Genomic DNA, 12,303 nt, shown 5'->3' on the forward strand with positions numbered 1-12,303 from the left:
CTTGCTCAAATCCAGGGACTGGGGCACCAAAAATTTATTTTCCAGGCCAGAGCACAGACAGAGGAAGCACGGATTAAGCATTTAGAGCTGGCACTTTCTTCACAGCAGTATGAGAAAAGAAAAACCACAGTAGATGCCATCCTTTCTGGATCCCAAATAACATCCAATTAACCAATACCACTAGAGCAACTTGTGTGGACTGGTTTAATATATATTCACAGAATGTGTCATTATGGCTCCTGGCTGCTATTAAAAGAGTGGGCTAGCAACATGAATTAACAGTAAGACATGTGGTATATTATGGCTCCATAATGCCTAAAGAATTTAGCCAATGTCTTTATTATTCTTAATGTATCCTCACAGCTCCTGAGAATCATGTAACTGTGAATTCAACTGGTCCCAAATGCTAAATGGAAAACAAAATATCTTGTAAAAGTATCTTTGAGTAACCGCTCCACCTAGCTTCCTTTCTCATCCACTAACTTAGTACGTGTTACGGTCAACAGATTGTTCTGTTTTCTGAACCTTTTTTGTTTTGTTTTGGGCAAACACAACTCTTCAGAGTAGATAGTCCAAGATTCTGGGTGGGAGAAAAACAAGTGCACCAGGAGAACAGCGGTTCAGTATAAAAGGAAAACCAGAACACTGCCTCCCATTATCACTGGCCTGGGTCGCCTAACAGGCATACATGTCCCCACCTGGCTCCCCTACAGTCCACTCTCCTTCCAACAGCCACAGTCATCTATGAGAGTATCAGGTAAGATCATATCACTCCTCAGCTTAAAATGCTCCACGGGCTTCGATGCATACTTAGAATAAAATGCAAACTTCTGCGCACTGCCTACAAGGCTCCTTCGTGATCTGGCCACGTACTTACTTCCGCAACTTCTTTTAGTACCATTCTTACTACTAAAACATGGCCAATCCCTGTCATTCCAAACTCTTGATATTTGATGCTCGCTCAGCCTGGAATACCCTTCCCATAGACTTTTTGTTTTTTTAATGGGTGGTCCCTTCTCTTCCTTCAGATATTAACTCAAAGTCACCTCTTCAAAGATTCTCCTATCTAGAGTAGAGCATCCATTTTCCCATTCCCAATCACATTGCCCTAGTTAAGGTTTTTCATTGCACTTGGTATGTGAAATTACTTTCTTTTCTATGAGTTTTCTTATTGATTATCTCTACACAAACACATGCACACACAGTCACACACACACAGAAATTTACACTCCATCAGGACAGAGGCCTTGTCTATCTTGCCTATTACTATCTTCCCGGCACCCAGAGCAGAATCCAGTAGGCAGTAAGTGCTCAAAAAACAAAATCTGGCATGAAAAAAATGAACCTGCTAGTTTAGCAGTTACACTCAGAGGATAATCAAGGGAGTGAAAACTGAGATTACATGTGACTCAGCTGGTTGAAGTTTCATCTAACATGAGAAACAGTATCTTCTTTCTGTGAAAACAGCTTTGGTCCCTCTTACTAGGGTGGGCAAAACACAAGCCCTAGAGAAGAAAATTTATTCCTCCACAGTCCCTTGCATGTTCCCCAAACTTCAATCATTCACCTTCTCTCCTGTACAGTTTGTGCCATTTCTCAGTACCACATGTACCAATTATTTACTCAATTTTTTTTCCACACAACATTTTTTACTCAAGCCTCGATACTAATCAACAAAATTTGTAAAATAATGGGTTTTCTGGGGACTATATATATATATATATATATTTCCAAATCACATTGCAATTAACCCTTGGCTATTAAAACACATACACATTCATGTTCATATATATTTTTTCATCTAAAAGGATCTCTTCCCACACTCGAGGAAACAGTTCATTACAAACGAAGGGAGACACTCTTCCCGGGGTTCAAGCTCCCCTCAGGCGGGCATAACACAGCAGAGTTCCATGGGGAGAGCTGATGTTTACTAAGCACTAGCTCTATGGCAGGCCCTGTGCAAGCTCTTTATTAAAATACCCGATTTGAGGAGGTACGCATATTATTTGTTTTGCTGGGGATGACTAGGTATGAAGAGCTTAAATGTTTGCTCAAGGTCACTGCTATGGATGGAATGTCTGCATCCCCCCAAATCCATATGTTGAAGCCTTAACCCCGATGGTATTTGGAAGTGGGGCTATGAGGAGGTAATCAGAGTTAGATTAGGTCATGGAGCTGGTGCCCTCATGATGGGATTCATGTTCTCATCACAAGAAGAGAAGACAGGAGTGCTCACTCTCTGCCATGTGAGGACACAGCAAGAAGGTGGCTGTCTGCAAACCAGGAAGAGAGGCCTCACCAGAAGGCGACCATGCTGGTACCCTGATCTTAGGATGCTCAGCCTCCAGAATTGTGAGAAATAAATGTCTGTCACTTAAGCCACCCAGTCCATAGTATTTTATTATAGCAGCCCAAGCTAAGACAGTCACACAGCTAGGAAACAGCAGAAGTAGGGCTCAAATACAAGTGTGTCACGCACCAGAGTCTGTTCTCTTAACCCTGTACTATATGGCATCTATGCAGTGCATAATCAATCTGTGCTTTGTTTCATAATAAAAACACTTCTTTCCTGAGGTACTAACAGGAGAGTTTTTATTTACTAATATAAAAGCTGCACACACACAGTTGACTTCCCTTCATGACTCCTAAGCAACAAGCTTGTTGAGAGTCTACAAGCTCAGCCCTCTTTTCACTATTCAATGATTTTAAGTGTTACTAATCTAATCACTGTCTTTCATACTATCAGACTTTTATTTTCATAATTACAGGCTGCCAGGGGCTTCTTCCAAAGCCCCCTGCTAAGTCTCCACCCCAGATACAGGTGTAAATTGCTTTCTTAGCACCACTGGGAAATCTCTGAGAAATGACTGAAACTTTGGATCTCACTACCTAGGAGAGACCTCTGGTTTCTCTCCCCCTCAGCAGCCCTCAGTGGAAGTCAGAGCACCCCCAGCTGACCAGGCCTGCCCCTGAGTCTCGTCACTCTCAAAGTCCAGTGAGGTCACAGTTCTGTACCTGTGTTTTGTCACCTTTTTTCCTGATGCTTGCATGGCTGTCAAAACAACATGTTAAGCTTGGTAGCTTTTAAATCAACTTGTAGAAGTAAGTCTTCGTGTCCTATGTAAAGTTTTAACTCTACAAAATAAAAAATTAACAATAACAGCTCACCTTTACGGAGCTCCTATTAAGCACCATGCTAAGAAATTTAACATATTGATTCCTACACACACACAAAAAAAAATCCATGGGAAGTAGCTATTTATTTTTTTCTCATATTATCCCCGTCTTATAGAAAAGTGAGGTCTATACAGGTTGTTTAACTTGCCCAAAATCAAGTTGAAAGGAGAATCCAAGCTTCCTATTCTGAAGATCCACTACATATACTATGTACAGTCAGTATATACACACTGGTCAAGGTACAACTGTCCTGAGCTGATCCTAACACAAAACTATGACAAACAACAAGGAGTAGACCAATTTTTCTGTAAATGCAGAGGTTAATTAACCTAAGTATTGAAGAAAATTTGTTTTTTAATAAAGAGTGTGCTTCCTTTTCCTTCAAGACCTACAATCTACTCTTGTAGGTGTCTTCACTGATTTTTCAAGGATCTTCTGAAGGTTCCCTTCATGAAGTCTCTCCTTGTATTTATGTTCCTACTAGATTATAATCAGGGTAACCATGAAGTTCCAGTTTACCCATGTTCTGGCAAACTTCCTCTTTTGGAAGGCAAATTGTATGGCTTCCCTAACCATACTCTCCATGAGGGCAGGCTGGGCCTTCTCTTGATATCTGTCACCAGGATTTTCAGATTTCAAATCAATACAGGAGTACTGCTTGTTAAATTGTCCTCTTCCACAACTAGGTATAATTTCTCCATTACTGGATCTTTCACTGCACTTTGCTTCTGTCCCCCTTCCAGGAATGATCACATACTGACTTTTTAATAGTTCACAGACCACACTCTGTTCCACTATGGTAGCCCTAGGTCCCTACTCATCTTTTATCCCCTGGGTACCTGGTAAGATGCTTTATCCAGGGATGTGGTTAAAACTTCATACTGACAAACTAAGCTGGATATTCTTACAATGTCCCACCTTAGTGCACTCTTTCACGCAAACACTCACTGAGGACTTACACCAGATCCTAGGAAAACAAAAGAGACAGGTACGTGCCTCCTCTGAAGTGATCTACAATCTAAAGGAGCAACTGCCAATGGAACGGAAAATCAGAGAGCTGATAACTGATGCAAAGAATATTGGCAGAAATCAGACAGAATGTCTGTCTTTGCCTAAGGAGTGGGAGAAAGTTCAAAAAAGAAGGCTAAAAGACCAGGAGGCATGGTCCAGATAGAAATGTCCTGAGGACTGGGGGTGCGGGGAGGGAGTTGGAGAGGTGCTCCCAGGCAGAGAGGAAAGAAAGAGCAGACACAAGAAAGCATGCAGCCTGGTGTTCGTATGTCAGACGGCACTCGATGGTTGGAGTTTAATATCCCAAGGGAGATAAGCAGAAGTAGTAGACAGGCTTACCTCCCAAAAGTCTGCTCTGTTAAATACTATAGAAATAATTAATAAGCATTTAATGCAAAATGTGTCCTTTTTTTTTTTTGAACATCAGAATTCAGTAGTAGCTTTTAATTTATTTATTTTTTATTGGAGTATAGTTGCTTTACACTGCTGTGTCAGTTTCTGCTGTATAGCAAAGTGAATCAGCCATATGTATAAATATATCCCCCCTTTTTTGGATTTCCTTCCCATGTCGGTCACCAGAGAGCACCGAGTAGAGTTCCCTGTGCTATACAGTAGCTTCTCATTAGTTATCTATTTTATACATAGTAGTATATATATGTCAATCCCAATCTCCCAATCCAAAATATATGGAATGATTCACGAATTTGTCATCCGTGTGCAGGGGCCATGCTAATCTTCTCTGTATCATTCCAATTTTAGTATATGTGCTGCTTAAGTGAGCACAACATTTGTCCTCTTTTAAGACAGTGATTTGGGGATCGACAAAACTGAGCTGTAACTTGAAACAATGGTAGGATGGGGGAGGGGACAGATTACCTACAAACAGCATATTCTGGGCTAAGACCAACTAAAACCTTCTTCTTCTTTGTATTTCCATTAACAGGACTGGTAGAGGACAAAGCCCTGCTTAGGAATTCAGTCATGTTAAAGGAAAAATGGTCATTTCAACATTTCTGTGAGTCTACCTTGCTGAAGGGACCCAGGGTGGCTGGATCCTCTGTTTGTAAAACATAATATTGGGCTTCCCTGGTGGCGCGGTGGTTAACAATCCGCCTGCAAGTGCAGGGGACACAGGTTCGAGCCCTGGTCTGGGAAGATCCCACATGCCTCGGAGCAACTAAGCCCGTGCGCCACAACTACTGAGCCTGTGCTCTAGAGTCCACGAGCCACAACTACTGAAGCCTACGCACCTAGAGCCCATGCTCTGCAACAAGAGAAGCCACTGCAATAAGAAGCCCGCGCACTGCAACGAAGAATAGCCCCGGCTCACCGCAACTAGGGAAAGATCCTGCGTGTGGTAACTAAGACCCAGCACAGCTAGCTAGCTAGCTAGCTAAATAAATAAATAAATAAATAAATAAATAAAAAGGATAAATAAATAAATAAACTAGCAGTTAGGAGGATGAGAAAATGTACAAGAGCTCAGAGATACGTAGCAAATCAAAATTCTTCCCATTCGTGTGAAGGAAGTAAGCCAAAATAAGCTTTCTTCTTGGACTAAACCACACAACACAACACACATTAAAAAGATGGGTTGGAGCAATGAGCTGCAACCATCCATGATTCAGTGGAATCCCCAAACACTCCCCACCAGTTTCACAGAACTTCACTGGCACCAGAAAATGACATTTACTGAGATTCTTAATAAAAATGAACATATTTGGCTGTTTCATATGTTATTGGATTTTTTGGCATATGTTTCAGAACTCAAATACCTTAACTCTGCTTGAGAGTGACACAGGGTTCGCCAGAGGACCACTCTCCTACTCCTGGAAATAATATTTTCATTACCCAAGTCGGGGTAAGTAAGGAAATGAAAGTTTCCTGACTCTTGCCAGGGAGATAGCTTAATTCAAGTGTGTTATGTTTTCATTATTTGTATTTTCATTTGAAATGTGAGGGCTGTCTGCAAGTCTTGTGGCATATGTTTTTTACCTGCCTCTGTTCAGTGATTTCCTGGAATAAGGAAGAATATGGCTTAACTAAACAACTCTTGGGGTCCTGCTTTAATATATACAGCATTTATCCCCAATTAGGTTAACTATGGATCACTGTTCAAAAATATTCTTACAAGACCCTTGAATAAAACAAGTATTACATAGCAACTAGTTCTGGTCTCTGTGCTTAAGTTATCTCATCTTCACATGAAGGGACTTGACGCCCAACATGGTTTCCAACTCCAAGAGTCTATGGAATGAGGAGGAGGGGAGGGAGAGGGATGGACTGGGAGTTTGGGGTTAGTAGATGCAAACTATTACATTTAGAATGGATAAACAACAAGGTCCTACTGTATAGCACAGGGAACTATACTCAATATCCTGGGATAAACCATAATGGAAAAGAATGTAAAAAAAAGAATGTCTCTATGTGTATACCTGAGTCACTTTGCTGTACAGCAGAGACTGGCACAACACTGTAAATCAACTATACTTCAATTAAAAAAATTTTTTTTAATTAAAAAAAACAGAGTCTATGGAATAGTGAACCGACCGTTGTATTCTGCTGTTCTTGCTTTCTTTAGTCAGTCCTCTTTAATTATTGCCTCCTCTTCTTGACATTTTTTAAACAAAACGGAAAATGTTTTATAAATCAATTACTAAGTTTTACAAACTATGAAGAGTGTGGAGATGGTTACGAGAGAGAGCTGTCAGTTGTTTTTTTGCTGTTTTTATCATTTAATTTTTTTTAATATTGTAAATTCATCCTTCACACCTCTTGGCTTACAGCAAACCACAAAGAGATGACCATATCACTCCAAACTGTGCTTCACAGTGGCAATAACAATGATAATAATATAAACTCTTCATTTTCAAACTCCTACTATGTGGCAGACCTTTATTTGCTTACTGCTTACTGACTTCTTACTATGTCCCAGAATCTTGGGAACACAACTCTCAAGACAGCCATAGCCTGTGATGGGAGAGAAAGGACAGTGCCCAGGAGATTAAGGAAATGAAGGAATTGGTGAAATGGTAAAAGCACTCAAGTAGGTGTTTTTGCTGTATGTTTAAGAACCTTGAGACCTCCTTCTGTCTTTACAAGGGGACTTTTCCACCAGAAGACCAGGAATGAGGCTGAGAAAAACATTATGTAGATGAACTCTTGAGAAGTTCTTTGAAAAGAATTAAGCACAGTCAGCCACTAACCTGGGTCCGAACACCATATTTTACTTAGATTTCAAACCTCATTGTCCAACACTTTAGCCACTAGCCAGATGTGGCTATTTAAGTTTAAATCAATTAAGATAAAATAATATTAATATTGTGCTTCCTTAGTTCACGAGGCACATTTCAAGTGTGTATAGCCACATGTGACTAGTGGCTGCCATACTGGACAGCACAGATAATAGAACATGTCCATCATTGCAGAAAGCCTTATTGGACACTGCTGACTTAAAGTATAAAACGACATCGTCAACAGTCAAATATTAAGGGGAAATATAACATTTTATTTAATATACTAAAAATATGTATTGGTATCCAAGCCAATATCTAGAAATGCAAATGTTCACCTTTATCATTGTAAAATGATATTATAATTCCTCATTTATACTTTTTAGACAACAGTGTCAGATCATATTACTCTGGTGCAGACATAGGATTTTTTTTTTAATTGCTTTCCTAGACTCTGTCTGATCATAAAAAAAGAAAACACAGGTAGCATAAGACAAACAGATAATGAGCATGCAAGCTCATTGCATTTGTGTTTTGAAAGAGACAACTTACTGGCCTTGCAAAGAAAAGTTCAGTTCATAAAAGGAAACTGAATTGCTCTGGTCCCTGAGTTAATAGTCTTGTGAGAAGAATGCCTTTTTGTCCAAAAGGATTCTCAAAATGTTTTGATAACCATTCTAATTTCATTAGATACAGCCACAGAAACTCCCCAGACATAATTTTATGAGATAGGGCCAAATATGCTAATGAAGGCCTTCTCCCATCTTTCCTCTGAGCTACTGCCATATTTGTAATTTGGGAGGAAGGATTTTTCTACTTACTATCCTACTGTGCAATGATAAAACACACACACATACACACATACACACCCTATATGACACATACAACAAGGTTATCTATCCATAATATTGGTATCTATCATCTAATTGTATTTAAATTTTTATTTAAGTAAAATCAGTATACATATACAAGTTCAACGAATTTTTACAACTGAACACTTCCATATAACCAACACTCAGAATAAGAAATGGAATATTATCAGCACCCCAGAGCCCACCTCATGGAGCCTTCCAGAGATCACCTTCTCAAGGATAACCAACATCCGGACTTCCAACACCACCGGTGAATTCTGACCATTTTCATGTCTTATATGCATGGGACTCTTTTGTGTCTAGCTTCTGTCAGTCAACAAGATGCTATCTAGTTTTGGCAGATCCTCTTTGTCACCATAAAGTGATGACCATTTGGCTTTCCCACCCCACCATATAGAAGAGTTAATCCTTAATGAGGAGGTACCATGTATCAAGTACTGTGCTAAGCTACAACTCATTTAACTCCCCAAACAAGAAGTATTATCCCTTTTAAATAGATGAGGACACTATGGCTAGGCAGTGACCCCCACTTATTCAATTAAACACTAATCTAGTTGCTGCTGTGAAGGGATTTTTCAGATGTAATTCAAATTTCTAATCATTCAAATTTAAATTAGGGAGATAATCCTGGGTGGGCCTGATTTTAGTTAAAAAGAAGGTCTCAAAAGCAAGGTGAGGCTTCAAAGAGAAAGGGGAAGGAAAAGGAGGAGGAGGGGAGAGGCTTTTTCTGGAACAGGTAACAATGAGCAATGATCATACATTAATTTATACATGTTAATAATAGATGGTAAACCAATTCAGAGGCCAGTGTCTGCAGAGAATTTTTGAGTGGAAACTAATGGTAAAAATGGCGGGATCGTAGTTATTAAGGTTTCTAGTTTTTTCCCCAAGCCAGCTCTGATGTCCTATATTCTTGCATACTGTCCCTAAGTACACTCTCAATCTTCAAATCCTTGGTCTCGATTTCAGGTTCAGAAAGTAAGATCACTGTATTTGTGGTAGGCTGGTGGAAGGAAGTGTTACTGGACAGCCAGACTTCGCAGACTTGTTATTATCTTTCAAAGCAATCTCAGTGAAAGGCTTTCCTTGAGTGGACCTGAATAGATTTCAAGTAAACCCATACTTTTTTTAAGAACAGAAACTATTTCTTCCGTTATCACATTCCCCTTAACATATATCCTAGAGCAGGATTAAAGGTAAGTACCTATAAATGTGGATGCATAATACCATTCATCATCCCTTTTTCTTTTTAAGGCTGATATAAAAATTGTTCTCCATTTTCAGAGGTGAAATTAAGGCCAAAATGAAATTCTTAATTTCCCCTTCCACAGCTGTTCTCCTCAAGTCTTCTCCATCTCGATTGTTATTCTCCCCCAGTCACTCGGTGTCTTAAGCCAAAATTAGAGTGAAGATCAACAAGTGGGTTCTGCCTCCAAAACTGGTCAGTTCTCTCTGTCTCCATCATCACACCCTTGTTTGGGCCACACTGATGCCAAACCCAAACAAAGAGTCCCTAGGTGATCTCCCAGCTTCCACTAAGCTCTGATATATACAACAGGGTAGGAACTCTTTTTTTAAAAATTGTAAATTAGGTAATATCACTCCCCTGCTAAAAATCCCAACTGAGACTAGATATTTGATGATACTAAAGAATTACTGAAAAGTTATAGGTGTGATAATGGCACTGTGGCTATGTTTTGAAAAAGAGTTTCTATGCTTTAGAGATAGTGAAATATTCACAAAGAAAATGACAGGCCTCAAACTTCAAATTATGTGATGGCATTGGGGAGAGAGCATAGATAAAACAAAATTGGCCATGAGTTCTTAATTACTGAAACTGGATAATGGGTACATGGGGAGTCATTATATTTCTCCGTTTTTCGTGTATGTTTGAAATCTTTGTGATAAAAAGTTTTAAAATCTCCATTGGCTCCTGAATGCACTTAGAATAAACTTCCAAGAACTTGCCTTGGTCCAAAAGGCCCTTTATGATCTGATTCCTGCTCACCACTCTCAGATCTCCTCCACTACCCAGATCTGCCCATTAACTACCCAAGAGCTACAAGGGTTATCCCTGTGCCTTAATCATGCCAAATGTTTGGACACCTCGGGGCCTTGAGGTGTGCTCTTCCATCAGTCTGGAGAGCTCCTCCCCAGATGTTCTCATGGGTGGCTCCTTCAGGTGGCGTCACTCTCTGGAGAGCCTCCTCTGACTATGCTATCTAAAGCCATCCTCCCTCCTTGCCCTCCTCCTACCCACCCGTTCCACTGCCCTTTCCTTACTCAGCCTCTTATGTTCTTTCATTCTTTTCCTTTATTTTCTTCATAATCCTTATCATTTTTTGGAAATCATCATTTTTCTTGAATAAACATTTTAAAAATAAGCCATTTGTCATCAGTGTCTCCTCTACCACTAGACTATGTGCTCAGACAAGATTGGAACCTTGTCTGTCTGGTTCACTTGCATGTTCCCTGGGCCTACAATAGTGCCTACCACAAAAGTAGGAGTCCAGTGAAGACCCATTCAATGAAGCCTCTATTAGACCTGACCATGAAGACTGCATACATTTCACATGAACATCAAAAAGAATAACTAATGTTTTAGAAAGTTAAACTATCCTTATGTATTTATGTATTGTTTTAATGAATACTTAATACCTACGGAATTCCTTTGAATTAAATAGATCAACATAATGAGCAAGTAAACGCTTACACATATTAATATAACTAATGAATAATTAATACTTTCAAGTTTCCTTTGAATTACGTATAATATATCCATACACATATATACATAGTATTATTTTGATACACCATATCTGATAAGATGATTACTGGTTAATATAGAAAGAAATGACAGTTTGTGATTGCTACATTTCCAGCAAAAGATTTTGCTAAATGTATTGTTGCCAGACTTCACACTTTAAAATTCATTTCTACGATTCTTAGCTGGTGTTAAACCATGTCAGCATAATAAGCAAGTTTTTATTTCCTTTCAGATGTTCCTGGCTGCTGAAAGAATTGATTTTTAAGATTTTTCCCATTGACCTATAAGGCTGTGAAGAAGAGAGAGCTCTTCTTAATCTCAAAGATCCAAGCTAAGCTTATACTCCCTGGCCATTGTGCAGGTGTCACCTTCCTTGCTTGCTTCTTTATATATTGTTGGAGAAACACAAATGTATTAGTTATAGGACACTGGTAGGTTTTAAACCCTCTTTGAAATCTTGCATTAATAACGATGGCTCAGCATCATTTGAGGATAACTGTACCCAGTTATCATAGATATAATAAAGTATATTTTAAATTTTAATATACCTACCTTCCCAAGTATAAATTTATTCTGGGACTTTGAGGGACCCAAGAGCACGAGTAGTAGTGTAAATAACATGTGACTTCTGAGTTGGTAGACGGAGGGAATGGAAGACAGATTCTAAAACACATACAAACCCACAGACACTATATTTAAAGCAATTTGGCTTTCTAACTGGTAAATCCAAATGAGGCAGGAACAGTAATAAAAGGAAGACATAGCTTCTCAAATCCACCCATTTCCTTAAAACCAGACCAGCCTAGATCCTAATCATTCAGTAACCTTCAAAGGCCATTCCCCACCTTCCTCTCTCTCAAAGCAATTAAAACATCACATACTCAGATCTTTAACTAACTGGCAAGACAGTTCTCTGTTAAGGAGTTTGTGAATGTATATCCCTCCCAAATATTGAGAAACTCCAGAAGAGAACATTGTATAAAGACTGGTACTTAACCTCAAAGTTCACATAGAAAGCAGCACCCTTGACAGTCTACAATGAAGCAATTTAAATGGCAATGGTAGCCCAGCCTGAAGACACTTTTATAAAGGGAAGCCTGGAAAACATCACGACAGGAAGCTGTCACCCTTACTTGGACTAAAGAGAGCGTACTATGTTCCTTAAAGAGGTTGGTTCCAGTAGGAAGGTACAATAAGCAGAAGCAAAAAGCAAAACTCAATACAGTGATCCTCCCAGTGCTTT

General features: G+C 39.4%; 1 protein-coding gene and 1 non-coding gene across 18 annotated transcripts in view; both read right to left on the minus strand.

Moving 5' to 3' along the window:
• Window positions 1–12,303, minus strand: part of FHIT (fragile histidine triad diadenosine triphosphatase) — a 1,499,836-nt gene that overhangs the window by 505,256 nt on the left and 982,277 nt on the right. The window lies entirely within an intron of this gene.
• On the minus strand, window positions 4,869–4,971 carry LOC133095873 (U6 spliceosomal RNA). The gene has a single exon (XR_009701728.1). It is a non-coding gene; the product is annotated as a U6 spliceosomal RNA (small nuclear RNA).

Source organism: Eubalaena glacialis, chromosome 7, assembly GCF_028564815.1.
Source record: "Eubalaena glacialis isolate mEubGla1 chromosome 7, mEubGla1.1.hap2.+ XY, whole genome shotgun sequence".
Taxonomy (NCBI): domain Eukaryota; kingdom Metazoa; phylum Chordata; class Mammalia; order Artiodactyla; family Balaenidae; genus Eubalaena; species Eubalaena glacialis.